The following is a 9920-nucleotide window of genomic DNA, read 5'->3' as shown; positions in this document are numbered from 1 at the left end:
CTAGCATGGCAGCAAGGAACACTAGGAAAAGAAGTCACAAAATGGCATCCCACACACTATTTCAGACTTAGTGAAAATTACACCTCATGAAAGTGCAGTTTTCGATCTAAAGCCATACTGACAGCAGCAAAACCAATAGTTACAGGCCTCCAAATGGCATGAAAATTAATTGCATGCTAGGGGAACACAAGGGCTACAACTAACTCCATTGGACCAACCTCAAAAGAGCTACAGATCTAAAGATAGAAGCAAAACAAAACAGCAACAAAATATAACAGATTTCAGACTTAGAAATATTTCAGCTCCTCCAAATCAGCACTATTTCTAGCAACTTGAGGGCTATCAAACCACACCTAAACATGCATTTCTATTGCAACCAAAAATACCAGGGGCTAGTCTAAACACCCAAGAATAATTCCCTAGTTGACAACTTAATCAATCGAAGCACGGAATAAATCCTACAAATTAAACAAAAGGGCATCACGGCAAAATATCGTGCGAACTAACTTGCTCAAAAGCTAAAACTAATTGCATGGATTTTTCTACCCCGAAAACATATAAATATGTGGGGTTGCACAACAATATAATGCCACACGAAAATGCGAGAAAAATAACCTATACACGGGAAAATGAACTACCGCCAATCCCTACACGCAAAAATACCAATGACCGCTCTAAAATACATGGAATAATGGTCCCTAAAACATAGGCATTTCTAATACGGCATTCGGGCTATACGGTCTTGCGCGAAAAATAAATACGGCGTCTATCCTACCTAGACAACACGTAAACCTAGGCATACGACACATCAAACAACGTCAAATAAATATGCAAGTTGTACCAACGTAATCTACACGCAAAACTACGCGAAAACCATATGCTACATGCCGCGATCCGATTTACGGATTAAAAGATACGGGCGTTCTAATATTTAGCTAAATCCTGAAATTATCTAAACCGAAAAATAAATCCTATAATAGCTACTGGGCCGAAACTGAGGTGTAAAATAAATAAGGGGTGCATATGCGCAATATAAAGGGGCTGGGGGATCTCACCTCAGTTGGGCCTCTTGGCCGGCTCGAACTGGGCCTGGGGTCGGAGGCCTCGGCCTGGCTTGGCCAGCTGGGCCTGGGGCGAGGCAAAGGGGCCTAGGCGCTGGCGAAGCCCACCTCGGTCGGCCAACGCGCAGGGGCGAGGCCTCCCGTCGGCAACCTCCCGATCGGGAGCCAGAGGGGGCTGCGTGTTGGAATTATGCCCTAGAGGCAATAATAAATATAGTTGTTATTATAATTCCTGTATCAAGATATTCATTTATTATCCATGCTATAATTGTATTGAATGAAGACTTATATACATGTGTGGATACATAGACAAAACACTGTCCCTAGCAAGCCTCTAGTTGGCTAGCCAGTTGATCAAAGATAGTCAGGGTCTTCTAATTATATACAAGGTGTTGTTGCTTGATAACTGGATCACGTCATTAGGAGAATCACGTGATGGACTGGACCCGAACTAATAGACGTAGCATGTTGATCGTGTCATTTTGTTGCTACTGTTTTCTGCGTGTCAAGTATTTGTTCCTATGACCATGAGATCATATAACTCACTGACACCGGAGGAATGCTTTGTGTGTATCAAACGTTGCAACGTAACTGGGTGACTATAAAGATGCCCTACAGGTATCTCCGAAGGTGTTCGTTGAGTTAGTATGGATCGAGACTGGGATTTGTCACTCCATGTGACGGAGAGGTATCTCGGGGCCCACTCGGTAATACAACATCACACACAAGCCTTGCAAGCAATGTGACTTAATGTAAGTTGCGGGATCTTGTATTACGGTACGAGTAAAGAGACTTGCCGGTAAACGAGATTGAAATAGGTATGTGGATACTAACGATCGAATCTCGGGCAAGTAACATACCGAAGGACAAAGGGAATGACATACGGGATTATATGAATCCTTGGCACTGAGGTTCAAACGATAAGATCTTCGTAGAATATGTGGGATGCAATATGGGCATCCAGGTCCCGCTATTGGATATTGACCGAGGAGTCACTCGGGTCATGTCTACATAGTTCTCGAACCCGCAGGGTCTGCACACTTAAGGTTCGACGTTGTTTTATGCGTATTTGAGTTATATGGTTGGTTACTGAATGTTGTTCGGAGTCCCAGATTAGATCACGGACGTCACGAGGGTTTCCGGAATGGTCCGGAAACAAAGATTGATATATAGGATGACCTCATTTGATTACCGGAAGGTTTTCGGAGTTACCGGGAATGTACCGGGAATGACGAATGGGTTCCGGGTGTTCACCGGGGGGGGGGGGGGAACCCACCCCGGGGAAGCCAATAGGCCTTGGGGGTGGCGCACCAGCCCTTGGTGGGCTGGTGGGACAGCCCAAGAAAGTCCTATGCGCCAAGGATAGAAAATCAAAGAGAAAGAAAAAAAGGAGGTGGGAAAGGAGAGAAGGACTCCACTTTCCAATCCTAGTTGGACTAGGATTGGAGGAGGACTCCTCCTCCCTTGGTGGTGCAGCCCTTGGGGCTCCTTGAGCCTCAAGGCAAGCCTCCCCTCCCTCCTCCTGTATATATGGAGCAATTAGGGCTGATTTGAGACAACTTTTTCAAGGCAGCCCGACCACATAACTCCACGGTTTTACCTCTAGATCGTGTCTCTGCGGAGGTCGGGCGGAGCCCTGCCTAGATTAGATCATCACCAACCTCCGGAGCGCCGTCATGCTGCCGAAGAACTCATCTACCTCTCCGTCTCTCTTGCTGGATCAAGAAGGCTGAGATCATCGTCGAGCTGTACGTGTGCTGAACGCGGAGGTGCTGTCCGTTCGGCACTAGATCGTGGGACGGATCGCGGGACGGTTCGTGGGACGGTTCGCGGGGCGGATCAAGGGACGGATCGCGGGACGGTTCGTGGGACGGTTCGCGGGGCGGATCGAGGGACGTGAGGACATTCCACTACATCAACCGCGTTCACTAACGCTTCTGCTGTGCGATCTAGAAGGGTACGTAGATCAGAAATCCCCTCTCGTAGATGGACATCACCATGATAGGTCTTCGTGCGCGTAGGAATTTTTTTGTTTCCCATGCGACGTTCCCCAACAGTGGCATCATGAGCTAGGTTCATGCGTAGATGTCTTCTCGAGTAGAACACAAAATTTTTTGTGGGCGGTGATGTGCGTTTTGCTGCCCTCCTTAGTCTTTTCTTGATTCCGCGATATTGTTGGATTGAAGCGGCTTGGACCGACATTACTCGTACGCTTACGAGAGACTGGTTTCATCGCCACGAGTAACCCCGTTGCTCAAAGATGACTGGCAAGTGTCGGTTTATCCAACTTTAGTTGAATCGGATTTGACCGAGGAGGTCCTTGGATAAGGTTAAATAGCAATTCATATATCTCCGTTGTGGTGTTTGCGTAAGTAAGATGCTATCCTACTAGATACCCATGGTCACCACGTAAAACATGCAACAACAAAATTAGAGGACGTCTAACTTGTTTTTGCAGGGTATGCTTGTGATGTGATATGGCCAACGATGTGATGTGATATATTGGATGTATGAGATGATCATGTTGTAATAGATAATATCGACTTGCACGTCGATGGTACGGCAACCGGCAGGAGCCATAGGGTTGTCTTTAAACTAACGTTTGTGCTTGGAGTTGCGTTTACTATTTTGCTAGGATGTAGCTTTAGTAGTAATAGCATGAGTAGCACGACAACCCCGATGGCGACACGTTGATGGAGATCATGGTGTGGCGCCGGTGACAAGAAGATCGTGCCGGTGCTTTGGTGATGGAGATCAAGGAGCACGTAATGATGGCCATATCATGTCACTTATGAATTGCATGTGATGTTAATCCTTTTATGCACCTTATTTTGCTTAGAACGACGGTAGCATTATGAGGTGATCTCTCACTAAAATTTCAAGACGAAATTGTGTTCTCCCCGACTGTGCACCGTTGCTACAGTTCGTCGTTTCGAGACACCACGTGATGATCGGGTGTGATAGACTCAACGTTCACATACAACGGGTGCAAAAAAGTTGCACACGCAGAACACTCGGGTTAACTTGACAAGCCTAGCATGTGCAGACATGGCCTCGGAACACATGAGACCGAAAGGTCGATCATGAATCATATAGTTGATATGATTAGCATAGGGATGCTTACCACTGAAACTATACTCAACTCACGTGATGATCGGACTTGAGCTAGTGTAAGTGGGTCATGAACCACTCAATTGACTAGAGAGATGTACTTTTTGAGTGGGAGTTTAGCAAGTAATTTGATTAAGTTAAACTCTAATTATCTTGAACATAGTCTAAGTCACTTTGAATATATTTGTGTTGTAGATCATGGCTCATGCGACAGTCACCCTGAATTTTAATACGTTCCTAGAGAAAGCTAAGTTGAAAGATGATGGAAGCAACTTTGTAGACTGGGCTTAATCTTAAGTTGATCCTACAAGCTGGGAAGAAGGATTATGTCCTTAATGCTGCGCTAGGAGATGAACCACCCGCTACGGCTGACCAGGATGTTAAGAACACTTGGTTAACACGTAAGGAGGACTACTCAGTAGTTCAATGTGCAGTCTTGTATGGCTTAGAACCGGGACTTCAACGTCGCTTTGAGCGTCATGGAGCATATGAGATGTTCCAGGAGTTGAAGTTTATCTTTCAGAAGAACGCCCGGATCGAGAGGTATGAAACCTCCGATAAATTCTATGCTTGCAAGATGGAGGAGAATTCGTCTTTCAGTGAACATGTGCTCAAAATGTCTGGGTACTCAAACCGTCTAGCTGAGCTGGGGATTGAACTCCCGCAAGAGGCTATCACTGACAGAATTCTTCAATCACTGCCGCCAAGCTATAAGGGCTTTGTGTTGAACTACAACATGCAAGGGATGAACAAGTCACCCGGCGAGTTGTTTGCGATGCTGAAAGTCGCAGAGTCTGAACTCCGTAAAGAGCATCAAGTGTTGATGGTGAATAAGACTACTAGTTTCAAGAGAAACGGCAAAGGCAAGAAGGGTAATTCAAAGAAGAGCGGCAAGCCTGTTGCCAATCCGATGAAGAAACCCAAAGCTGACCTAAGCCTGAAACAGAGTGCTACTATTGCAAGGGTATGGGTCATTGGAAGCGCAACTGCCCCAAGTATCTGGCTGATAAGAAGGCGGCCAAAGAAAAATCAGGTATATTTGATATACATGTTATTGATGTGTACTTAACCAGCTCTCGTAGTAGTGCCTGGGTATTCGATACCGGTTCTGTTGCTCATATTTGCAACTCGAACAGGAACTACAGAATAGGCGGAGGCTGGCGAAAGATGAAGTGACGATGCGCGTAGGAAATGGTTCCAAGGTTGATGCAATCGCCGTCGGCACAGTTTCACTTCAGTTACCATCGGGATTAGTTATGAACTTGAATAATTGTTATTTAGTGCCTGCGTTGAGCATGAACATTATATCTGGTTCTTGCTTGTTGCGAGACGGTTACTCTTTTAAGTTAGAGAATAAAGGTTGTTCTATTTCTATGAGTAACATCTTTTATGGTCATGCACCCAATGTGAGAGGATTGTTCATATTGAATCTTGATAGTGATGATACACATATACATAACATTGAGACCAAAAGATTTAGAGTTAACAATGATAGCGCCATGTTTTTATGGCACTGCCGCTTAGGTCATATTGGTGTAAAGCGCATGAAGAAACTCCATACCGATGGACTTTTGGAGTCACTTGACTTTGATTCACTTGACACGTGCGAACCATGCCTCATGGGCAAGATGACTAAAACTCCGTTCTCCGGAACAATGGATCGTGCTAGTGACTTGTAGGAAATCATACATACCGATGTGTGCGGTCCGATGAGCGTGGAGGCACGCGGCGGATATCGTTATTTTCTCACCTTCACTGACGATTTGAGCAGATATGGTTATGTCTTCTTAATGAAGCACAAGTCTGAAACATTTGAAAAGTTCAAGCAATTTCAGAGTGAAGTTGAAAATCATCGTAACAAGAAGATCAAGTTCCTACGGTCTGATCATGGGGGTGAATATCTGAGTTTCGAGTTTGGTGCTCACTTAAGACAATGTGGAATTGTTTCACAGTTGACACCGCCTGGAACACCATAGCGTAATGGTGTGTCCGAACATCGTAATCGTACTTTATTAGAGATGGTGCAATCTATGATGTCTCTTACCGATTTGCCGTTATCATTTTGGGGTTATGCATTAGACACAACTGCATTCACTTTAAATAGGGCACCATCAAAATCCGTTGAGACGACACCATACGAACTGTGGTATGGCAAAAGGCCAAAGTTGTCGTTTCTTAAAGTTTGGGGATGTGATGCTTATGTCAAAAAGCTTCAGCCTGAAAAGCTGGAACCCAAAGCGGAAAAGTGCGTCTTCATAGGTTACCCAAAAGAGACAGTTGGGTACACCTTCTATCTCAAATCCGAGGGCACAGTGTTTGTTGCTAAAAATGGAGCTTTTCTTGAGAAGGAGTTTCTCTCGAGAGAATTGAGTGGGAGGAAGATAGAACTTGATGAGGTTGTCGAACCTCTCATCCCTCTGGATGGCGGCGCAGGGCAAGGGGAAACCCCTGTCATTGTGACGCCGGTTGAGGAGGAAGTTGATGATGATGATCATGAAACTCCGGTTCTAGTTCCTATCGAACCACGCAGGTCGACGAGACCACGTGCTGCTCTAGAGTGGTACGGTAATCCCGTTTTGTCAATCATGTTGTTAGACAACAATGAACCTGCAAATTATGAAGAAGCAATGGTGGGCCCAGATTCCAACAAATGGCTGGAGGCCATGAAGTCCGAGATAGGGTCCATGTATGAAAACAAAGTGTGGATTTTGGAAGTACTACCTGAGGGCCGCAAGGCTATTCAGAACAAATGGATCTTTAAGAAAAAGACGGACACTGACGGCAATGTGACCGTTTATAAACCTCGACTTGTGGCAAAGGGTTTTTCACAAGTTCAAGGAGTTGACTACGATGAGACATTCTCACCCGTAGCGATGCTTAAGTCCGTCAGAATCATGTTAGCAATAGCTGCATTTTTCGATTATGAAATCTGGCAGATGGATGTCAAAACGGCGTTCCTTAACGGTTTCCTTACGGAAGAGTTGTATATGATGCAACTCGAAGGTTTTGTCGATCCTAAGAATGCTAACAAGGTGTGCAAGCTCCAGCGATCCATTTATGGACTGGTGCAAGCATCTCGGAGTTGGAACAAACGCTTTGATGAGGTGATCAAAGCATTTGGGTTTATACAAGTGGTTGGAGAATCTTGTATTTACAAGAAAGTGAGTGGGAGCTCTGTGGAGTTTCTAATATTATATGTGGATGACATATTACTGATTGGAAACAACGTAGAGTTTTTGGAGAGCATAAAGGATTACTTGAATAAAAGTTTCTCTATGAAGGACCTAGGAGAAGCTGCTTACATTCGAGGCATTAAGATCTACAGGGATAGATCGAAACACCTGATAGGACTTTCACAAAGCACATACCTTGATAAAGTTTTGAAGAGGTTCAAAATGGAACAGTCCAAGAAAGGGTTCTTGCCGGTTTTACAAGGTACGAGATTGAGTAAGACTCAGTGCCCAACAACTGATAAGGATAGAGAGCATATGAGCACCGTCCCCTATGCTTCAGCCATAGGTTCTATCATGTATGCAATGCTGTGCACTAGACCGGACGTTAGCCTCGCCATAAGTATGGCAGGCAGGTTCCAGAGTAATCCAGGAGTGGATCACTAGACGGCGGTCAAGAATATCCTGAAGTACCTGAAAAGGACTAAGGAGATGTTTCTCGTGTATGGAGGTGACGAAGAGCTCGCCGTAAAGGGTTACGTCGATGCAAGCTTTGACACAGATCCGGACGACTTTAAGTCGCAGACCAGATATGTATTTATTCTTAATGGGGGTGCGGTAAGCTGGTGCAGTTCCATGCAAAGCGTTGTAGCAGATTCTACATGTGAAGCGGAGTACATGGCTGCCTCAGAGGCAGCTAAGTAGGGTGTCTGGATGAAGGAGTTAATGACGGATCTTGGAGTGGTGCCAAGCGCACTGAATCCAATAACCTTGTTCTGTGACAACACGGGTGCCATTGCCTTAGCAAAGGAACCACAGTTTCACAAGAAGACCAGACACATCAAACGACGCTTCAACCTCATCCGCGACTACGTCGAAGGGAAGGACGTAAATATATGCAAAGTGCACACGGATCTGAATGTAGCAGACCCGCTGACTAAACCTCTTCCATGGGCAAAGCATGATCAACACTAGAACTGTATGTGTGTTAGATTTATTACAATGTAATTCGCATGATGATGTGAGGGCTAGATTAATGACTCTAGTGCAAGTGGGAGACTGTTGGAATTATGCCCTAGAGGCAATAATAAATATAGTTGTTATTATAATTCCTGTATCAAGATAATCGTTTATTATCCATGCTATAATTGTATTGAATGAAGACTTATATACATGTGTGGATACATAGACAAAACACTGTCCCTAGCAAGCCTCTAGTTGGCTAGCCAGTTGATCAAAGATAGTCAGGGTCTTCTGATTATATACAAGGTGTTGTTGCTTGATAACTGGATCACGTCATTAGGAGAATCACGTGATGGACTGGACCCGAACTAATAGACGTAGCATGTTGATCGTGTCATTTTGTTGCTACTGTTTTCTACGTGTCAAGTATTTGTTCCTATGACCATGAGATCATATAACTCACTGACACCGGAGGAATGCTTTGTGTGTATCAAACGTCGCAACGTAACTGGGTGACTATAAAGATGCTCTACAGGTATCTACGAAGGTGTTCGTTGAGTTAGTATGGATCGAGACTGGGATTTGTCACTCCATGTGACGGAGAGGTATCTCGGGGCCCACTCGGTAATACAACATCACACACAAGCCTTGCAAGAAATGTGACTTAATGTAAGTTGCGGGATCTTGTATTACGGTACGAGTAAAGAGACTTGCCGGTAAACGAGATTGACATACGGGATTATATGAATCCTTGGCACTGAGGTTCAAACGATAAGATCTTCGTAGAATATGTGGGATCCAATATGGGCATCCAGGTCCCGCTATTGGATATTGACCGAGGAGTCACTCGGGTCATGTCTACATAGTTCTTGAACCCGCAGGGTCTGCACACTTAAGGTTCGACGTTGGTTTATGCGTGTATGAGTTATATGGTTGGTTCCCGAATGTTGTTCGGAGTCCCGGGTGAGATCACGGACGTCACGAGGGTTTCCGGAATGGTCCGGAAACGAATATTGATATATAGGATGACCTCATTTGATTACCGGAAGGTTTTCGGAGTTACCGGGAATGTACCGGGAATGACGAATGGGTTCCGGGTGTTCATCGGGGGGGGGGGGGCAACCCACCCCAGGGAAGCCCATAGGTGTTGGGGGTGGTGCACCAGCCCTTGGTGGGCTGGTGGGACAGCCCAAGAAGGTCCTATGCGCCAAGGATAGAAAATCAAAGAGAAAGAAAAAAAAGGAGGTGGGAAAGGAGAGAAGGACTCCACTTTCCAATCCTAGTTGGACTAGGATTGGAGGAGGACTCCTCCTCCCTTGGTGGTGCAGTCCTTGGGGCTCCTTGAGCCTCAAGGCAAGCCTCCCCTCCCTCCTCCAAAATATATGGAGCAATTAGGGCTGATTTGAGACAACTTTTCCAAGGCAGCCCGACCACATAACTCCACGGTTTTACCTCTAGATCGCGTCTCTGCGGAGCTCGGGCGGAGCCGTGCCGAGATTAGATCATCACCAACCTCCGGAGCGCCGTCACGCTGCCGGAGAACTCATCTACCTCTCCGTCTCTCTTGCTGGATCAAGAAGGCCGAGATCATCGTTGAGCTGTACGTGTGCTGAAC

The sequence above is a fragment of the Hordeum vulgare genome, chromosome 7H, assembly GCF_904849725.1.
Source record: "Hordeum vulgare subsp. vulgare chromosome 7H, MorexV3_pseudomolecules_assembly, whole genome shotgun sequence".
NCBI classification, from domain to species: domain Eukaryota; kingdom Viridiplantae; phylum Streptophyta; class Magnoliopsida; order Poales; family Poaceae; genus Hordeum; species Hordeum vulgare.
This window is presented reverse-complemented; position numbering follows the sequence as displayed.